This window comes from Heterodontus francisci, chromosome 16 (assembly GCF_036365525.1).
Source record: "Heterodontus francisci isolate sHetFra1 chromosome 16, sHetFra1.hap1, whole genome shotgun sequence".
Taxonomy (NCBI): Eukaryota; Metazoa; Chordata; class Chondrichthyes; order Heterodontiformes; family Heterodontidae; genus Heterodontus; species Heterodontus francisci.
Genome location: NC_090386.1, coordinates 52997990 through 53020376, shown reverse-complemented (window position 1 = coordinate 53020376; position 22387 = coordinate 52997990). Strand labels below are relative to the sequence as shown.

The 22387-nt window shown below is 43.2% G+C and overlaps 1 long non-coding RNA gene across 1 annotated transcript in view; it reads left to right on the top strand.

Moving 5' to 3' along the window:
- The first annotated feature begins 9405 nt into the window (after nt 1-9405).
- The window catches only part of LOC137378100 (uncharacterized), a 30323-nt gene continuing 17341 nt past the window's right edge, over nt 9406-22387 (top strand). The window contains exons 1-2 of the long non-coding RNA XR_010976552.1: nt 9406-9574; nt 12512-12675. This is a non-coding gene — a long non-coding RNA (uncharacterized lncRNA). The remainder of the gene's footprint in view (nt 9575-12511; nt 12676-22387) is intronic.

Sequence of the window (22387 nt, the reverse complement as noted above, 5' to 3'; positions counted from 1 at the left end):
GTGATCTATTCATGTTCTTATAAGATCAGAACATGACCCTGAGTCTTAAATACGCTTACTGTCAATGCTGTCAGTGAGTGTAAAATTGCATCATCCCCTCCCAAGAGCTGAATAGTTTTTCAGCTAGCTGTCAAGACTTACATATTGTACAGAGTTACCCAACACAGAAGGCTTTATCGAAGATATTTTCTTAACACTGTTTTCACTGTTTCAGAACGTACAGACAAGAATTTCACCAGAGCTGCTGCAGCTCCACCACCGTAACTTGCTGAACTGTGTAAGGAATTGTATTGGATTTTAATATCCTCTGCTGAATGCACTCGGGTAAAAGTCCTTTGTGTGCTATTTTAAAACACTCGTTAACTCATTTAAAAGAAATAAGCAAACAGCAGCATTTAAATAGCATACAAAAGAATTTATGTAAACACATTAGGCAGTTCTTTCTTTTTTTTCTTTTGGGCCTCCTTATCTCGAGAGACAATGGATATGTGCCTGGAGGTGGTCAGTGGTTTGTGAAGCAGCGCCTGGAGTGGCTATAAAGGCCAATTCTAGAGTGACAGGCTTTTCCACAGGTGCTGCAGAGAAATTTGTTTGTCGGGGCTGTTGCACAGTTGGCTCTCCCCTTGCGCCTCTGTCTTTTTACAATACCAAGAATAAAGAAACACAATATGCCTTCTACAAAAGGCAAAATACTGCGGATGCTGGAAGTCTGAAATATGAACAGAAAATGCTGGAAATACTCAGCAAGTCAGGCAGATTCTATGAAGAGATTTATACAATAGGTTTGTCAGTTTGTTTCAGTACATTATTGGCAGTCTGATCTTAAAATGAGGACTGGATAACACGATTGGTACCTAGTTGAGTTCAATGTTGTGCCTCACCATTGCCTTGAATTATCACAGCATGATTACGCAAACACGAATTTAAAAATAATACAGCAAAGGAACTGATGAATAACATGCTTCTCAGCTGATTATTCTGTGTCATTTCCACCCAGAGACATACAATTGTGTCACTAATGAACTGAATTTGAGTTGCAGTCTCAGAAGTAAATAAGCAGCTCCTTTACCATACCTCCCAATGGACTTGTCAGTATCAAGTCTATAACCCAATGCACTTGGGATTATTCTCATATAATAGATCCAGTCATAAACTTTAAAAACATTTTGCTTATCTTTTTCTCATTAATTTTCTCTCTTTCCTCCTGAAAGCATTAATTCCTTGCTGGCATATGGGGTCAGATGTTTCAACCATTAACTATGAATGAACAGAAAATCTAGACCAGTCACGCTCTGGTATCTCATCTAAGCAGACATTTCTGTTGTGTAAGACCAGACAGTGAGTATTGGTAGCCTAATTGACTATGGCAGGGCTCACAACCAAACTTGATTCTGTCCTGGCCCAAAGTCCATACACTTGCACTCGTCAACAGGGATCACCGGATAGAAAGCTTGCTGACATTGTTTCTCCTGTCTCCCTATCCTTGGATGTTTAAGCCAATGACAGCATCCTGCTATTGCCCTAACTGAGATCAGCTAATTCAACAGAGACTGGGAGTTGAACCTTAGCCTCTCCTGGTTTGTACAGCTCAGTTCTCCGCTGAAAAAAATTACTGTGTCAAAGGGAATCTGGGAAGCTTTGAATGATCAAAAGAGTTTAAATTGCCTCTTTCTTTGAATGGTGTGTTGTTCTTGCATTGGGCTGGGAAACAAATGCAATATTATGAAGACAATTTTTTCCCTTCCCCTGTCACCCCCATATTTTGTGATTTCTTCCATTGGAAAGTCCATATAGGGTCAGCTTCAACTAATGACTTAATTAACATTAAAGATCAGTCTAACTCAAGTCAAAAGGAAAACAATATCCTGATATGCCATTCTGCCTATGGGCACCCTATTAGATTTGACATAAGATGCACAGAAAGGTCAACAAGAGACATAGAACACAAACTACAGTGACATCTTGAAAGACTTTCAATGTTTGGAAGCCTAAATACATCTACTGAACTAGTAGTGAACTGGTAGTGTTTGATTCTAGAAAGAGGGTCCTCTCTGCAGACCTTGAGAATTCTTTAGTAGGAAATATTCAGGCATATAAAGAACTCTTCAGATAATGAAGCTGACCATGCCCACACATAGCAAGACTTGGACAACATTCAGGCTTGGGTTGATAAGTGGCAAGTAACGTTCATGTCACATAATTGCCAGGCAGTGACCATCTCCAACAAGAGAGTTTAACCACCTCCCCTTGACATTCAACAGGATTACCGTCCAAGTCATACTTTTTTTTATTCGGTCAGGGGATGTGGGTGTCGCTAGCTAGGCTAGCATTTATTGTCCATCTCTAATTGCCATTGAGAAAGTGGTGGTGAGCTGCTTTCTTGAACTATTGCAGTCCTTGGGGTGAAGTACACCAACAGTGCTGTTAGGAAGGGAGTTCCAGGATTTTGACCCAGTGACAGTGAAGGAACGGTGATATAGTTCCAAATCAGGATGGTGTGTGACTTGGAAATATACTGCCTTATTGTCACTTGGCCAAAATCCTGGAACTTCCTTTCTAACAGCACTGTGGCTGTATCTTCAACACAAGAACCGCAGCATTCAAGAATGCAACTCAGCCCTACTTTCTCAAAGGGAATTAGGAATGGGCAATACATTGCATAAGTGAATAATAAAAAAACTATAAGAATGGGTGGGGCAGACTGAAGAAAGAATACTGCCTGGTAATAATTATTGGCACAGTAGGAAGCAAACTAAAAATGTATTAAAATCATAAGTTAGTTGGTGATGGTTGAAAAGAGTGGGGAGGTCAATTCTTGAACGATGTTAATATAAAAGTTATAATTTTTCATAATTTTAACGATTTGATTTTGGGGAGGTGGAAAAGGGGAGAGTAAACAAAATTGCTTTTTTGTATCTCTGGCGATCACTCAATCATATGCTGCATTTATTATATTTGCAACAGTTAAAGAACTTGCTCTGATAATGAAGCCTAAATTTCCTTCTCTTGTTGCCTAATTTTCCAGCTGTATTCAGGAGAAAGAAAGGGGGCTGTGACCCACTTCACTTGCTCTCCACCCAATGTTCCACTCTGGCAGGACAATGAAAATGGGTGGTCGTAGCTAAATGAGGCAGTAATGATGTGTTGAAGTCATACATCTCATTTTCTGTCATTTACTATCTTATTAAAACCTGCCACTGGGGAAAAGGTGGAAGCACATATAAAGATCCAAGCACAAATTTTAAAGCTTTGCAGAATCCTTGAACTGGATTTTGCTGCGGACCTTGGGACCCTGTTGTCGGGACCAAATAGGGGTCCCTAGCTCAGACTTACCAGCAGCGAGACCAGTGGCATAAACTACCAGGAGGCAATCTCCTAATTAACTGCCTCCGCCCTCACCGTCCAATTAAGGAGGGCAGGTGGGCTCTCGTGCTGCTGGCCCAATCAGAAGGCCGGCAGCTCTGGAGCCTTGGCAGCCCCACCAGGAGAGCTGAGGCAGGTTGGGGACCATGAGGGCACCTCAACATGGAGTGCATGCATTGAGCAGTGCAGAAATAAACAAAATCTAGTGCTGCAGATCCATAGGGATGGAGGAGAAAACCTTCCGCTGGTTTGGGTGTGGATGAGATTGCGGTCTTTCATAATCGGGGTCCCATCAATGGGGCATGGAGTCTCTGGTTCCAATGACCCCCAGCCTGCTGCAGCATGGCTACCTCCATTGAGCTGATGGCCTCTGTGCGTGGCAGGAGACCACTCCCCCAGTGGCAAAATGCTGGTGAGGCTGCAAATTTACCCCTAATTGGGGCCTTGACGAGTGTAATTGCCTGCCACGGGTAGCCAATCCGATTCCTATCCTGTCCCTGGGAAAGTTCTCTGGCAGAAGGAATGTGTTAGGGAGCTGTCCCGTTGTGGCTCGCCTCTATTTTCCTGGCTCCCCCACCTCCAAGCCCACCACAGGGCTGGGAAGATTCTGCCCAATGTTTCTCCACCGATTTTCAATTTTTTTTTTGCTTTGTCAACTACTTTACCATCTGTCTATGCTATTAGTTGTATGTTGCCTTATCTCCTACTTTCAAATAGGACGGAAAGTAAATCCACTTTCAAGATTCCCCTCTATCTTTACTTTTTGGAAGGAAAGGCGAAGGAGGAACCAGCAAAGTTCGAGCTGATAAGACAGCACTGGAAATGAATGGCACCTGCCCATCGGTGCTAAGAAACCTAGGGATATAGACAGAGATCCTCCTACATGCATTTGCCCAAGGAGCAGCAGTAGCCTGAAGGGGATGAGAGGAGAACCTTTTCCTGGCAATACACATACCAAACTGAGGCAGAAGACCTCCTGGTTACCACATCTGGCCACTATACCAACAGTTGTGGGTATATTTCCCTCCCCCTGCTCCGGCCATTTCACTAACATGTCATATGAGAATCAACTCATGCATGCATGTTAACTCATTGAAGCCACATCCAAACCTTGCCAAGAACAATGCCTGCACTCACAACTTTAGCCATAAGTTTCATCAAAACCCACAGCTTATATGTCCTTGGACCTCTTACCACTGTACTTTCACTTTGGTGGCAGTGTGTGAATTCTTAATTCTAATCTAGTGCTGCTTCTAGATCTGAGGTGCTATCTGAGTGGGGAAAATGTGTAAGGTGTTGACTGTTGTGTGTTAATATGAGACTCATGGCAGTTAAATCTTGAGATGGATCTTCAAACTTCATAGTAGTACTTTCAGCATCCATAGGAAAAGCGCAGACTGGGGACTTCCAATACAAATCTGCCTGGTATCACAAGTGGACTGCAATATGGTGCATATAACGAGATGCACTGTAGATGGGCGAACTGGACTCCTCCAACTGACCCACCATTTGCTGCACAGGATTAGGCACTGTCCTCACTGCCTGCAAATAAGTTCTAAACTCTGCAAGCTTCCTTCTTTTAAAAACAAAACTTGTTCCCAAGGCTTTTCAAATGAGGACCATCATCAAGGGCTAAAATTATTAAACAAATTTAGCAGATCTCAGAAACTACACCAGGGTCAGCCCACATCCTGGCAGCAAATACAACTCAAATCTATCATTTGTGTGGTTGAGTTTTCACCCTAGTAGAATTTTAGTCTTTACTGTCATGCTAAGGTGTGAAAAATATCAACAGATATTCCTGTGCTTAATTGCTACCCACTACCTTATGTTGAAAAAGGTGCATGTACAGCTGCCAGGTGAAAACATTTTGGAGGTCATCTTAACTTTTTGCTGATCATGTAAAATTGGCAATTTTGGATCAACCACCCATTATACAAACCTATCTGATTTAGCTTTCCTTTGCCTTCAGTGGAAAGGAAAATCAGGCGGGATGGAAAATGGGTGTCCTGCTTCACATCATTATTGAAAGGTAAAATGAATCTCATGGGGCTGAATCTTGTTGTCCCCTGGTGTTGGCCTCCGTGGCAGAGGGGGGTGCCTGAAGATGGGTCTGGATGAGGCCCGCCATGGATCCTCGCGGCGGTGGTGAGGCTCCGTGGTGGCCCCCCTGCCATTGGGCGACGGGATGTCAATTAAAATATTCAAATGAATAAATTAACTTAGACTTACCTGCAATCTTGAGGGCCCGCTGCAAACTTCAATGTGGTGGCCGACATTCCTGTCCCTTCAAATCCCCATCTGAGGAAAGACGGTGCGACACTGGTGGGGAGTGGGGAGGAGGTAAGATTTTCAGTGTGGGAGGGGGTGGGACGGGGTCAAATGCATGTAATGGGTGTGGGGGATGGTGGGAAGGGTTGAACTTAAAACTTTGCACAGTTTGTGGGGGAAGGTCAGGTGTAAAAGGTAAGAGTTTTGGGGGGGGGGAAGACAAATATTTAATGTAATCTTTATTGGGGGTTGGGAAAGGGGCATAAGAAATTTATTCATTTAATTTTGGGGGGGTATGTGTTCAAAAAATTAAATTAGGGGGCAGGGCTGGTTGCCTTTTAAAAATGGCGCCAGCCCCTACACACAGGCAGCTTACGCCATTGCCGGGGACAAACAGCCAGCCCCTTCCACGTGATTGCCGGGGTGGGGTGGGGGGCAGGCTGCCCCGGCTATTTAAATGAGCCGCCACGCTTGAGATTGCGGAGTCTCTTTGGTCTGCGGGCCGTCATTTTTTGAGCTTGCCACCAAGATCGGCGGGGGACACTTAAGATCCAGCCCAAGGAGTTTGGCTCTGATATACTTCACAGTTGAATCGCCTGTGACATTCATTATCTTGAAGCACTTTTGAAGAATGGCTACATGGGCAAGGTACTGGAAGCCAACCAATCCCCATAGAATCATAACCCAGGATAAAACATGCCTTCAGGGCAGGGGACAAAAATGGCTGGTGAGGATGTGGGCGGGGGGTTGTTGTGGTATGAGGTGGTGGTAGAAAATGAAGGAATCATTTTGAAAGAGAACCAGCAAGACTTCAAAAAAATTGATATGTGAGAGGGAAGGGCTAACAAAGGTAAACAGAACATTTCTACCATTTAGTTGCAAGTTTGACCGCATTCCTCTCAGTCTTATTCATATTGATTTAAACTCTGGTCCCGGGGTCACCATCAGTAGCAAAGCATTCAGTAGAACCTATATTCTGGGACCATCCTTTAAAATCAACTTATGCCCGAGAGAACATACTGAAACTTGTGAAGAATTGAATTTAACTATATGTGTCATTGACATGGGGCAGATGCTTACTGTTATTGGTACTAAGTTCTGTATTAGTTTCTGATTAAACCGCTACTCCACAATCACGAGGAATGAGTAACCAAGCATTAATTCTCATTTTGAGTCACGTTCACCCTAGGCTGATCCACAGCCATTTAGCTGAACCCAAAAATTTACACTGTTGACCTCAGTCAGTAGTACAGGTAGCTACTTGGCTCTGGCTCAAGCTTTTCACCTGCTATGGATTTGGTAATCTTGATAAACAAACTCTGTCCTTCAAAGACATTCTCTGCAAGAGATATTCTTGACACCCTGAACATTTTTACACCCCTCCTCCAACTAGATGTTGGAAGTCTGGGGTGCCTAACCTTTCAAAACGTTATTTTTAAGGTATAGTTATATACATTTTATGGATTAGATATTTTGGAATTTATCCATCGTTGGGGAGAGGCGGGGAGACTCAGATTAACTTCTTTTAAAGCTAACGCGTTGAACCTACTGGCTGCAGGATTTATGGTGAATGTTCTAAGAGCTATTTAATGCATGTTAACCCACTTCAAGAGAGTTTTAAGTGAAAATAACACACAGCTTTAGAGGAACTAACCCATTATTAACAAATTTTAGTGAGCGGGATTTAAACCCATATATCAGGTAAAGTTCAACAAAGGTCAGTTTATGTGCAATTTGTTGCATTGAGTGTGCTGAGGAGCTGAATGCCTTTTTTGCCACTTTATGCTGTTTATCAGTCTGGATTCTGTGATAAAATGTGGATTACTTGTCATGTGTTGCAAATGAAATATACTGCACGGCATCCTTAGGACCCAGCCTGAGTTATAATCAGATTTTTTGCCCGCCCTCCTGATGTTTGCTGCTGCCATCAACATCTCTCCTTTGCTGCTCAGTTCACTTGAATCCAGTTCCACATAGAACAAACCCAAATCCAACAGTATTTCATCACATAGGAAAGGCTAAGCCCAGGCAGACAGATGGACAAGTTCAGCAAGACAGAGAACATCAAATGAGAAGGAGAGAAGTTTAGACAGAATAAGAAAAGTTCCATTAGAGTGAGAGGGAATTTGAGACTGTGCAAGAAGGAAATTTAGAAAGAACAAGGGATGTTCAGACAGAGAAAGTGAGATGTTGAGACAGAGAGTGAGAGAAGGATTTAGACAAAGTAGAGTTTAAATAAAGTAAAAGTAATTTAGAGAAAGATAAAAATAAGAGTTGTGACGGGGACTATTTTGCACTTTGCAACAAAGTGAAATTAAACATGCAATCTTGTGGCTCAATAGACACTGGAACTTTATGCAAGTATATTGACTTGGAGCAAAAACATACCAAATCTGGCATTATCACTAGATATTAAAAGTTGTCAGACTCAAACTTGTGTAAAGCAATCATTTTATTTTACTGCTCCTGTTTACTCTGAGACTTACAGTTCTAATATTTTCCAGCTAAAATGTGGCAATGAGTGGCTGTGATAACAGGTGTTAGATTTTATTCAATTGACAGCCATACTACCTGCATACAAACATACAAATTAGGAGCAGGAGTAGGCCACCCAACCCCTCGAACCTGCTCTGCCATTCAATAAGTTCATGGCTGAACTGATTACTCCACATTTCCACCTACCCCCGATAGCCTTCAACCCCCTTGTTTATCAAGAATCTATCTACTTCTGCCTTAAATCTATTCGAAGACTCTGCTTCCACTACCTTTTGAGGAAGAGAATTCCAAAGACTCACGATCCTCTGAGAGAAAAAATTTCTCCTCGACTCTGTCTTAAATGGGTGACCCCTTATTTTTAAGCAGTGCCCCCTAGTTCAAGAATCTCCCACAAGGGGAAACATCCTTTCCACATCCACCCTGTCAAGACCCTTCAGGATCTTATATGCCTACCTTTCATTGCCACTGTTAAATGCTATGTGAATGTTGCAGCATTCTGAGGAGGTTGCCAACCTATTTGTTTTATGCTTTCCTCATTCTTCCCCACTCTCTCATTTCTTTATTCATCTTCTTTTCAATTATGGACCCACATCTAGGTTTCTCAAAAAAAAAGTAAATTATCAAATAGAAATATTATTCCAACCAAATTATCGAACAGGCTTGAGGGGCTGAATGTCTCACTGGTCACTGTTGCACACTTTGTTAAAGCTGAACAGCACATTCACTGAATATCAGACACAGGCTCACAGACACAGAGGGTATTGGTTTTCTCCTCCATCGCAAGATTTCCCTAACGTGCAGGGCTTCATCGATTTTACCCATGTGGCCATCAAGGCACCCAGCGAACGGCCAGTAAGATCCATCTACAGGAAGAGCTTCCACTTCCTCAACCTCCAATTGGTCTGTGACCACAACAAGAGCTTCCTCCAATAATAAATAAAAACAGAAATCACTGGATATACTCAGCAGGTCTAGTAGCTCTGTTTCTCCCTCCACAGATGCTACCAGACCTGCTGAGTATTTCCACCACTTTTTGTTTTTATTTCAGGTTTCTAGCATCGCAGTATTTTGCGTTTGTAAGAACTTCCTCCATGTGTGTGCTTGCTTTCTTTGCAGCTACCATGACTCCTTCGTCTTCCGCCAGTCCAGGCTGCCTCAGATCTTCTCTCCAACCCCCAAAGTGTGTGGATGGATCCTAGGGGACAAGGGATATCACTTGAAGAGATGACTACTGATTCCTGTACAGGAACCCCAAACAGAAGCACAGAGGTGATACAACCAATGCTTGCACCGGTTGGGTGGTGCCCTCCAATACCCTCCTGCAAGGTTCTTGGTCATTATGGTAATCTACTGTGCTCTTCATAACATGGCCCTCCAAAGAGTTGTGCACCTTGAGGATGATGAGGAAGGAGACAGATCATCCAGGGAGGAGCAGAAGCAGGAGGTAAGAAAGAAGGAGGAATTGGAGGCAGAAGGAGATGATGCTGAACAGAGAGTTGCCCTTGCTGCATGACGAGGTGGCCTCCTCCTGCAGGTCTCTTTGGTTTCAGCTGGTGGCTTCCTCCTACCACCCTCCGGGAAGAGGACCTCCCTTCTCTTTCTCACAGTATCCAATATTAGATCCAGGTCGGCTTCGATGAAGTGAGGGGCAGCCCTGCCCTGGATGCCAGGACTCCGGCCCCCCTGTGACATCTCACTTCCCTCTCATACAGTGGAAGGCTTTGGCACATACCACAGAGCTCTCCTTCAGGACAACCAGCAGCCTAATGTGATGGCTGCCATGAGGTGCCCAAATGAGTCCCACACTTCATCTAGCCCACCTCTGTTCCCACCCCTATTGGCTCTAAATGGAGAGGAAACCTGTTTCCATACCAAATAAGAGCTCACCCCTGTGAAAATCTGAACTGTAATCAGTTTCCCAATAATTGCTTCACATGACCTCATTGGAAAAAGTTTGTAATCAATTCTCATTAAATAACTGAAATATAAAAGCAGATTACACATATGTCATTTACTTAGTACAGAGTTTAAAGAGAAATGTTTGAACATCGTGTCCATGGAGGTTGGAAATTCAGGACACAGTGCACTTTTTTTGACCATTGATTTAAATTATTGGAAAGTAATACACAAATTTATGATCTGTGCTGGCAGTGGGTGAAGCTTCTCATTGCCAGTAGGGTAAATTTAGAAAATGACCACTCCAGTTTGATTTTAGTCATCAGAATTTATGTCATTAATCTTTTGATACAGTTTGTGACTTGGCACTTAAAGGAATCATACACAAATCTTTATAAAAAGGAAGGAAACTGCATATGTCTCAAAACCCTATCGCTCCACTTCAATTTGTCTTAATTTTTGACCAATTCAGAAGTCAGGTTGAAGGAGAAATTATGTGGGAGCAAGAAACAGTGACATAGTCAGGAAGAGTAAAGCAAGGAGGTAAAAATAAAAGTTCAAAAAGTCTTCAGTAATAAAAAGTGAAAAAAGTGGTGAACAATTTTCATTTGTTAATTTTGCAGTTGGCTTCATACACCAAAGCAAGTGAGCAGAGTCAAGAGTAAATAAATTATTGCTTAAAGTGGCCAATAATACTACTTCAAATCATTGCTACGTGATTCGCAAAATCACTTAGAATGCACTGTGTTAGGTTCAACTGTAAGATCTGCCACAATGCAGCAGCAGCTCATCCTCCATGTACACTCCACACTGATCCTGCACTTGGCCTAGGTTTGCAAGTATACCTGTATCTGCACCAGGAAAGTAGCTGCACAAAGAAAGCTATATGATAGAGCCACAGGTGACCTTCCTGGTAAGGCTGGTGAAAGTTCATTGCTAGATCTATCAAGCAGCTGCTTACAACAGAAAAAAATCCTAATGTTCAAAATGGTGTTGTCAGAAATATGCAACATCCTATATGGATAGGATAACAAACAAGTTAAGCTCGCAATAAAGTTAAAAACTGTATTATATTCTTTACATCTTTCTATCTTGCAGCAATCCACAAGTATTACATCATGGGGTAGCGTTTCTGCTCATTTCCGTTAGCAATAACAGCATGATCCAGACAAATCTGGTGCAAAAGATCAGGGTAAATGCAAACAAGTTATGCCCAAAACTACTAATGTTCGTGCTTTCTGTAACCTTTTACACTGGTTTAAGATTCAATTCGCCTGCATAGGCCCCACCCATAAAGCTTGCCATGCCCCCAGGTCGCTATTGTAAGATTCTGCCAATTGCGTGAGTTAGGGAAGGCTCCTGAAATTGTGCTCAGTTTCTTAGGCACACAGGTACTAGTAGGCATAATTTTTCACGTCAAAACATATTTAATTTACTAAGAAACTGACTCATGTACACCAATGGAACCAGTAAATGGTCCAGTATAGTTTTTTAAAGTCATTTTCAGTGATTTCAAATCAGGTTACTCACAGGTGAACTGGATACTCTTATTAAAAATGCTTATTTTTGACGATAAACCCATTTTCAGCTGTATTAATAAAAGTGCACCCTGTCACCACTCTTAATACATCAAGGAGTACTTCATAATCGAAGAAAAGAAAAAAATGATTACTTTTATTATGTTGCCTGATGGTATGAAGATCTTACATTTGTGATTATGCAAATAAATTTTATTAGAAACCTGAACTGCAGCCTAATCAGTGCAATTTCAGGCATCTTTCGGGCACAATTTCTTGATTGCACCAAAGCAAAAAATCTACCCACTGAAGTTTAACACCAGAATAATAAAAAAAAATGGAAATTCTCTGAGCATAACTGGAATATGTAACAGCAAAAAAATCTATATTATTGTTCTTATTGTACTGTAAATTTATTTGGGATGTCCTGAGGTTCTGAGCAGCGCTATATAAATGCAAGTTCTTTCTTTTCTATTTAGCTGTCTTCTTCTGCTACAGCAGCTGCATGACATGATTGCCCCACTGTATGTTATTGGTGAGATTAGACAGTCTACAACAGTGAAGTGGTTTCATTATAGTTCTTTTTTTTTAATTTCCTGTAATGCAACTGCTCAAGGATGAGCTGAATTTAGGAGCTAAGTCTTTAGCAACGAATACAAATTGTAGTTTGCAATAGAAAAGCAGAGTTGTGCCTTGTTTTATGAGGTAATATTTGAAACATTAGTAAAGCATTATATGAGTTTTGTATCATCTGTCATTGCCCTGTAGCACCAAAGTGCTTCATTTTTGATAAAGGTAAATGCAGCTTGAAAGTCATTGTTAGGTACCACTGGATGAAATCAAAACAATCTCATGACAAGAGAGCTGATGGGAATGAGGAAGCAGTTAAGAGTCCCAGACAAACTAATTGCAGGGTGTAATGCTGATGACTGATCGCAGTTTTAAAAAGTCCACCCATTGTTTTCCAGATGATACCAGTTTATTATGGAGCTGAGAAGTTAGTTCTTTTTAGCTGCCCAGTGTCATTCAACCACAAAAGAAACAAAGGATAAGTGGATGACTCATAACGGAAAATTACTTGTTAGCAGTGAGGAAGACAAACTGCAGTGGAACACTGGTACAAGCAAGAAAGGTTTGTACTTTGTCCTTGACCAAATTGAAATTGATTTGAGATGAAGGTCTCTCTCTCTGTAACTTGTGAAATTCTGGCTATTTCCTCCTTCACTGAAAGGCTTTTCACAATATCCCAGGCGTGAAACACAATGTCAGGGCAGCTTTATTCAATTTGAGACAATAAACTGCTAGCCATGGTATGTAACACCAAACTCAACTAGGATGTACACTGTATTCATTACTATCTAGCAGCAAACTCTGGGTTCTGGCAGGAAAGAAATTTTGTGGTTTCATTATCTCCAAATGGTTTATGGGAAATTATGTATTTCTGCACAGTATGTTATTACAGAAGATTTCATGATGTAAATTAAACTGTGTTCTCTTGGAGTTGAATTCAAATTGAGTCACACGAATGTGCATTTGCTAATCACAGACTGTTGAACATTTAAGTCAAATCATTTTGCTGACTAATAAGGTTCCAGCTACTTTTGAGTAAATTAACTGATGCCATGCTGCCAAGATGGAGCCTCGCTCAAAGGAACATGGTTCAGAGCAGCCATGCTGCTACATTGTAGCCTTAATTCCTAGCTGTGCACTGAGTCTGCTGGGAGGGTGGCAGTTAGTGAATTTATCCGTATATTCAATGCATCTCTGAATGTGCTAGTTCCATAGAATGAAGTGACTTTCCACCCAGCTATTGAAGGAACATTGATTTCAAAACAATGGATCTGTGAAAAAAGAACGATTTCAGGGTTCGATAGAAAAATGTTTTCGTTGTGAGTTAATGAGAATTTACAAAAATTGATGTATTTTAAATTAGTACCATCAAGACCCTGTTGGAACATACATTTACCACACACCCTCCCATCCCCAAAAAAGTAGAAAGTTGAAGTGAAACTTACTTTCAGTTACAACTAGTTACTGTACAGATTACACTGGAATCAGGTTTAATTGCATTCCCTGAAAGTGTTTGAGACTAATGAGGTATCAGTGTGGCATAAAGTCTCAAGAGTTGACTTAAAGCTATACATCACAGCAATAGTATTTGAGACTGCATCACAATCTCAATTCAAGCAAATGTCATACTTTTTATATATATGTTAACTTAATGCATTGGCTGTGTTAATATAACCATAACAACTTGCATTTATAATAGCGCCTTTTAACATAGTAAAATGTCCCAAGGTGTTTCACATAAGCGAGGTAGGTTTTACAGAGTGTCTTAAAGGAGGAGAAAAAGGTAGAGCACATGGAGAAATCAGTTTTGTCATGTAGACACAATCATAACTGTAGCAATAATTTGACTAATTATTGATTCATTCAGAAACATTTTGTTTCAATGATTAATATTCATTTAAATATATCTGTCTATCCACCTTTCTGCCTTGATTTAAATTAATAGATAAGGAATATTTAGAATTTCAAATGTTCTGTAGTCCTCTCCTATTTCACCACACATAGTTTTCTGTGATTCAGATTCAGTTTATGATTAAAGGACACATGGATATTGTAATTAGCCCTCAAAAGACCAGATTCTACTCAATGGAATTCTGACTATATAGGAATGAGGTGACAAATATGTAGCATCTCTTCTAGCCTGGCCATCGTTGCTTCATCAACGAGAAATACAATAGCTTTAGAAGAATCCTAGGCAAGATATTTAGGAACATCTCAAAATCACTTAATTTTGATAGGAAATACTCTTGTCCATTGAAGATATCCAAGACTTACTGACTTACAAATCTTCATTTCTGCACCCTGAAAAAACCATTTGGGCCACCCATTTATTGCCCTTGACATGTTAGAAAGAAACCATTTCACAGAAATTGATGATTTTATAATTAGCTCATATGAAAATGGTAGAAAGTCCTACCTAAACTAATGGCCCACAAGTAGCTAGACTTTTACTTACAGGTCAGAGAAAATATATCAGAAAGATACATACTCCTGTGTTTATGTATTTGCACATGTCTGCATGTGCAGTTATATTCTCCGGTTTTACTTTTGGGTTCAGCATGTGAATTCACTCATTACTGATCTTTCCAGTTACTTCTAATATTTTTTGGTATGCAACCTATAACCAGATACTCATCTGTGTAAATATCTGTAACCTTTGACCATAGCAACTTAATCATTCAACATCAAATCAAGCACATGAATATACCCATGATATAACTGTAATGTTAGCTATGTTGATCAGATGTTTGGGTGTCCAGGGACAACAAGCAGCCTCATGACTTGCTTCGTTGTACAGTAGCGGACATAACTGTCTGGAAGGGGAATGATGCTCCTGCTTGTTTGACACAGAGGTCTGGGATGACGAAATTCAATATTCCAGACTAAAAATAGTCCAGGTAGAGTCATCTATAGCCTGCTTGGATCTGAAAAGTTTTATTTAAAGGAATGCCTTAAAGCCATTAAAATTACTTTTGAATTAAACACAAACTACACTGTATAATATGTTAATGAATTATGTTTGAAGTAGAAGGAATGATTGCAGTTTAATGAGGGGTAAAGGGGAACAGTGCTCAGTATCATGTTTTGCTACATGACAGAGATAGGGATTCTTATGACAACATGGCACTTGGTCAGTATAAATGAGATTGCATTTGTGTTTTTAGTAAACCAAGAGAGAAAGCATTTCCAACAACTTTACACTAGATTGTCTGGCCTATGACTTGACGCAGTCAACAAGATTATAAGGAATAATCTTAATTTCCTTTCTAAAACACAAGTGGGAGGATTTTTAATTAGGTCAGAACCTGGTGCTTTTTCCTAAATCTTCTCTTAAAGCTCTCTGTTTGAATTCAGACATATGCTGTGTTCCAGGAAGTATTGTAGTAAGATTAAAGCAAAAGGTTGAAAATAAAAATTATCTTATGTCTCGACCAAAAATAAAACAGCCACTGCAGCATTTTTTAATGTGAACTTGCATTACGACGAGTAAAGAGTTTTAAAATTGTGCATCCCACTCATGCCTTTGTCAGCCAAATGTCAGTGGTCTGGCCAACTCATTTTCACTGTCACATGGCTGGACAGAAAGTGCATACTTCCTGTTCAGTTTTACCATCAACATCGGATACTGCACAATACATCATTACTTAACTCTTTTGTTCCCTTTATTATGTATTTGTTCACAGTTTAATTATATTGTTCCTCAAATTTAAATTCAGGTCTTAATTTTTTAATAGCCATCAAACTATAAGTTAAATTTAACTAGTTACTAGAATACTGGTATTAGGGCATCTGATATGTAGCTTGTGCTACTCACAGTATTCTGCAAATGGAAATAGAAAGCACAATGGCAAAACTTAATAACTCATTACACAAACAATGGGGGCTATATTTGATAACCCTCAAAACCAGGCACAGAGATTGCGATGCGTGATTAACCCATACCCATTGACCGGAACACAGGCAGCATACCAACTTCATGCTGCCTGCTGTTTTACATGACTGCAGCGTTCCAGCCAGCGCTAACAATGCTGTTGATTAGCTGGACACCTGAACTGGGGGTCAATATCGCGAGTGGCTAGCACCAGTTAAAGTGAGCCAAAACTGCTTAAAGCTAAACTGCACCTCTTAAAGGGGAAGTGCATTGTGGCTGGAGCAGGTACTGGCAGTCTTGTGGGAGCTGAATCGGACCCCAGGAGAGACAGAAAAATGGGACAACATGGGAGAGACTGGTTTGCTGCACTGCAGACCTCGATGGACGAGGTGCAAAGGAGGAGAGATATCCTGTATCTGAAGGGGGGCAGGAGGCCCGACAGACACATTATCAGAAGGTACATAACCGCGACGAAGTCAATAAAAAGGAATGAAACTGGACAGACCACCCGGCATCGACCTAGGCACCGGAAACGACAACGGCAAACCCAGCCCTGTCGACGCTGCAAAGTCCTCCTGACTAACATCTGGGGGCTTGTGCCAAAGTTGGGAGAGCTGTCCCACAGACTAGTCATGCAACAGCCTGACATAGTCATACTCACGGAATCATACCTTACAGCCAATGTCCCAGACACTGCCATCACCATCCCCGGGTATGTCCTGTCCCACCGACAGGACAGACCCACCAGAGGTGGCGGCACAGTGGTATACAGTAGGGAGTGTGTTGTCCTGGGAGTCCTCAACATCGACTCCGGACCCCATGAAGTCTCATGGCATCAGGTCAAACATGGGCAAGGTAACCTCCTACTGATTACCACCTACCGCCCTCCCTCAGCTGATGACTCAGTATTCCTCCATGTTGAACACCACTTGGAGGAAGCACTGAGGGTGGCAAGGGCACAAAATGTACTCTGGGTGGGGGACTTCAATGTCTATCACCAAGAGTGGCTCGGTAGCACCACTACTGACCAAGCTGGCCGAGTCCTAAAGGACATAGCTGCTAGACTGGGTCTGCGGCAGGTGGTGGGGGAACCAAATCGAGGGAAAAACATACTTGACCTCGTCCTCACCAGTCTGCCTGCCGCAGATGCTTCTGTCCATGACAGTATTGGTAGGAGTGACCACCGCACAGTACTTGTGGAGATGAAGTCCCGCCTTCACATTGAGGAAACCGTCCATCGTGTTGTGTGGCTCTATCACCGTGCTAAATGGGATAGATTGCGAACAGATCTAGCAATGCAAAACTGGGCATCCATGAGGCGCTGTGGGCCATCAGCAGCAGCAGAATTGTACTCAACCACAATCTGTAACCTCATGGCCCGGCATATCCCCCACTCTACCATTACCATCAAGCCAGGAGACCAACCCTGGTTCAATGAAGAGTGGAAGAGTGCAGGAGGACATGCCAGGAGCAGCAACAGGCATACCTCAAAATGAGGTGTCAACCTGGTGAACCTACAACCCAGGACTACTTGCATGCCAAACTGCGTAAGCAGCATGCGATAGACAGAGCTAAGCGATCCCAAAACCAACGGATCAGATCTAAGCTCTGCAGTCCTGCCATGTCCAGCCGTGAATGGTGGTGGACAATTAAACAACTAACTGAAGGAGGTGGCTCCACAAATATCCCCATCCTCAATGATGGGGGAGCCCAGCACAACAGTGCGAAAGATAAGGCTGAAGCATTTGCAACAATTTTCAGCCAGAAGTGCCGAGTTGATGATCCATCTCGGCCTCCTCCTGAAGTCCCCAGCATCACAGATGACAGACTTCAGCCAATTCGATTCACTCCACGTGATATCAAGAAACGCCTGAAGGCACTGGATACTGCAAAGGCTATGAGCCCTGACAATATACCGACAATAGTACTGAAGACCTGTGCTCCAGAACTTGCCGCGCCCCTGGCCAAGCTGTTCGAGTCTAGCTACAACACTGGCATCTACCCTGCAATGTGGAAAATTGCCCAGGTATGTCCTGTACACAAAAAGCAGGACAAGTCCAACCCGGCCAATTACCGCCCCATCAGTCTACTCTCAATCATCAGTAAAGTGATGGAAGGTGTCATCAACAGTGCCATCAAGCGGCACTTGTTTAGCAATAACCTGCTCAGTGAGGCTCAGTTTGGGTTCCACGAGGGCCACTCAGCTCTTGACCTCATTACAACCTTGGTTCAAACATGGATAAAAGAGCTGAACTCAAGAGGTGAGGTGAGAGTGACTGCCCTTGACATCAAGGTAGCATTTGACCGAGTATGGCATCAAGGAGCCCTAGCAAAACTGAGGTCAATGGGAATCAGGGGGAAAACCCTCCGCTGGCTGGAGTCATACCTAGCGCAAAGGAAGATGGTTGTGGTTGTTGGAGGTCAATCATCTGAGCTCCAGGACATCAATGCAGGAGTTCCTCAGGGTAGTGTCCTAGGCCCAACATCTTCAGCTGCTTCATCAATGACCATCCTTCAATCATAAGGTCGGAAGTGGGGATGTTCGCTGATGATTGCACAATGTTCCGCACCATTCGTGACTCCTCAGATACTGAAGCAGTCCGTGTAGAAATGCAGCAAGACCTGGACAATATCCAGGCTTGGGCTGATAAGGGGCAAGTAACATTCGCGCCACACAAGTGCCAGGCAATAACCATCTCCAACAAGAGAGAATCTAACCATCTCCCCTTGACAGTCAACGGCATTACCATCGCTGAATCCCCCACTATCAACATCCTGGGGGCTACCATTGACCAGAAACTGAACTGGAGTAGCCATATAGATCCCGTGGCTACAAGAGCAGGTCAGAGGCTAGGAATCCCGAGGCGAGTAACTCGCCTCCTGACTCCCCAAAGCCTGTCCACCATCTACAAGGCACAAGTCAGGAGTGTGATGGAATACTCTCCACTTGCCTGGATGGGTGGAGCTCCAACAACACTCAAGAAGCTCGACACCATCCAGGACAAAGCAGCCTGCTTGATTGGCACACCATCGACAAATGTCCACTCCCTCCACCACCGACGCACAGTGGCAGCAGTGTGTACCATCTACAAGATGCACTGCAGCAATGTACCAAGGCTCCTCAGACAGCACCTTCCAAACCCGCGACCTCTACCAACTAGAAGGACAAAGGCAGCAAATGCATGGGAACACCACCACCTGCAAGTTCCCCTCCAAGTCACACACCATCCTGACTTGGAACTATATCGCCGTTCCTTCACTGTCGCTGGGTCAAAATCCTGGAACTCCCTTCCTAACAGCACTGTGGGTGTACTTACCCCAAATGGACTGCAGCGGTTCAAGAAGGCAGCTCACCACCACCTTCTCAAGGGCAATTATGGATGGGCAATAAATGCTGGCCTGGCCAGTGATGCCTGCATCCCATGAATGAATAAACAAAAAGAATTGGGAACAGATAGTCTTAGAGGTCACTGCCAGGCATCAGCCCTGAGGACCTGATTACAGTGCTGTAAAATTTTCAAAGACCTGATACGAGTGGTCAGATCAGTGAATGAATCTTCAAATGTCATATCCTACCAACTGCACCACGAGCCTCGGACATTACTCAATGCACCACACACTCATCACTCACCTACTAACATTCTCTATCAGTCAGGACTCATACCTGACATTCATTTGTTCCACCTCACCGTCACACACTTTGCACTACTGCAAGCCTCACACCCACATCTCACAGCTTGCAGATATTTAAACATGATAGCCAGCTCACCCAAACAGATTGCATGACATTGACACAGTTCCCTCTTCTCTCTTGCAGGCAAGGTGATGCACAACAAGGAGGAGACAGTGCTGGCCATTATTGGGATGCTCATTACTGAGGCCATGGACAACGGCAATGCTGAAACTATTGAAGATGATGGTATCTCTGACGGTGTGAGCATCTCTTACTTCTGTACCTCCCCTGCTCCCAGCACCACAATCTTACCTTTGTATTTTTCTACTTTCAGATACCCAAAAAGTGCAACCTGGCCACCCAGCGAGTGGACGGCAAGAAGACAGTGAAGATAAAGAAACACCATCACTTGATTTCACAGCCACCAGCTCAGATACTGACATTGCATGTAACTTAGAAGCTAGCCTAGAGGCTAGATCTGTGTGTGGTGAGACATTGGACATGAGTGACCTGTAACCAGGGCAGGGGGTAAGGATAGCGCAGGTTGCAGCCTACCAGATAGGAAATTCACACACAAGTTCTGCTGCAGAGGACTCAGATGAGCTCTCGATGGAACCACGTACAGAAGAAGGGTGATGGGTGTACACAACAAAATACTTTGTGCATAGGAAAGCTTGTTAGAAAGCCTGCATTCAATGTCAAGAAGCATGGAGGCGTCTGGCACCAACTTGGCACAAGGTTTTGTGCGGAGGGACCATCTTTTCCATAATGGAAGTGGTGGCCAACTCCATCACCACACACTTAGATCCAACCATGATGCACAGTTTGATGGCCAATATTCTAGCTACTATTGCAGCACAAGCAGCTTCTATTAGAAGTCTGAGTGCTGGAGCAGAAGCTGAGACTGAAGTCATGCAAGCTCAGACTGCTGTCAGCATGGCTGTGGATTACAGTGTGCAAAGGAACTTGCGGGATGTCACAGCAGTCCAGCAATCTGTCCACAGCTTGGATTGCTGAGGCACAGTCCTGGGGGAGTGGCAGTGGCTTCATGGATCATAAACCTGATGTCCTCTCTCAGGATGACAGCACTCCAATCTCCCACGCCTGTCACTCTGCCAGCACCCTTGCTGTTGCCCATCAGTCAGCCAGCCCAGACTGCTGCCTCTCATGCTGAGATTGTGCAGTCTGAAGCTGGGTCTTCAAGACCAGATTTGCACCAGGTTATCCTCCAAGGCCATCTACAGTCTCTTCCATTGAAAGTTAGTCGCCTTTCACCAGCCATGCTGCAGCCACAGGGGTAGTACTGCACGGGAACAGTAGGACAGACAAAGGCACATGGAAGGCAGGCACTAAAGGAATGCACAAAGGTGATTAGTTGACTTTTGTTTGCAATATACAATGATTTGATCTATAAATATGGTTTGGAATATTTATTTTGTGGAGGCTTTTATTTTTGCATTGTGGCCAAATGGTCGCGGTGATGGTCATTAACAGCGGGAAGGTAAGGTGTGGGACTGTTGGTGATTGGGGAATTATGGTTGCTGTTACTGGTATTGCACTCAATGAGTTCTTCACAGACTGCCAGACCAGAAAGAACTGCCTAGGTTGCCTCCCCTCTTCCTATTTCTCCTCCTCCTCTTCTTCCTGATTCTCCTCCTGAGCTGCTTGCTGTATGTAATATATTTGGATTGCACTAACAGACAAGATGGACACCAAGCATGGCCAGTTCATGGAAGTGTTTATTTACGTCATCATGTCATTACATCATCACAGTGGCGCAGTGGTTAGTACCGCAGCCTCACAGCTCCAGTAACCTGGGTTCAATTCTGGGTACTGCCTGTGTGGAGTTTGCAAGTTCTCCCTGTGTCTGCGTGGGTTTCCTCCGGGTGCTCCGGTTTCCTCCCACATGCCAAAGACTTGCTGGTTGATAGGTTAATTGGCCATTATAAATTGCCTCTAGTATAGGTAGGTGGTAGGGAAATATAGGGACAGGTGGGGATGTGGTAGGAATATGAAATTAGTGTAGGATTAGTATAAATGGGTGGTTGATGGTCGGCACAGACTCGGTGGGCCGAAGGGCCTGTTTCAGTGCTGTATCTCTGAACTAAACTAAACTGAACATCATTAGAATATTATACAAATACATTACATTGCTTCCCATTTCACAAGAAAAGTATTTTTTGCTACAATTAACTGTTTTTACAGATCAAGTTTAATAACAGGATTACTAAGTTTTTCTAAACTTCTTGCAGGATTTGGTATAGAGTCAGGTTTTGAACTGCTTGGTTTATGTTCAGAACTTTGGCCAGAATTTAGCGCCCCTCCCCCACCCCGGGGAACGGGTTAGGAGGCCGGGGCATGGGGGGGCCCATAAAATTTTACCGGCGCTGGAGGAACTAGCAAACAGCCCACCCACCCCAGGCCAATCAAGGCTCTTAAGTGGCCAATTAACTGCCACTTAAGGGCCTCTTCCCAAGGCCGCTGGTATCTTACCAGTGGTAGACGAGCATTTCAGTACCTGGCATCCTCCTTGAGAGCTGGTGGGGGACGGCCCTCCTGATCGGGCACCCTGTGCCCCATGGAGGGCCACAAGCAACATGGGCTGCCCACCACCCCTAAAACAACACCCCCTACCCTAGATAATAAAAACAAGAAATGCTGGAAACACTCAGCAGGTCTGGCAGCAGTTGTGGAGAGAGAAGCAGAGTTAACGTTTCAGGTCGGTGACCC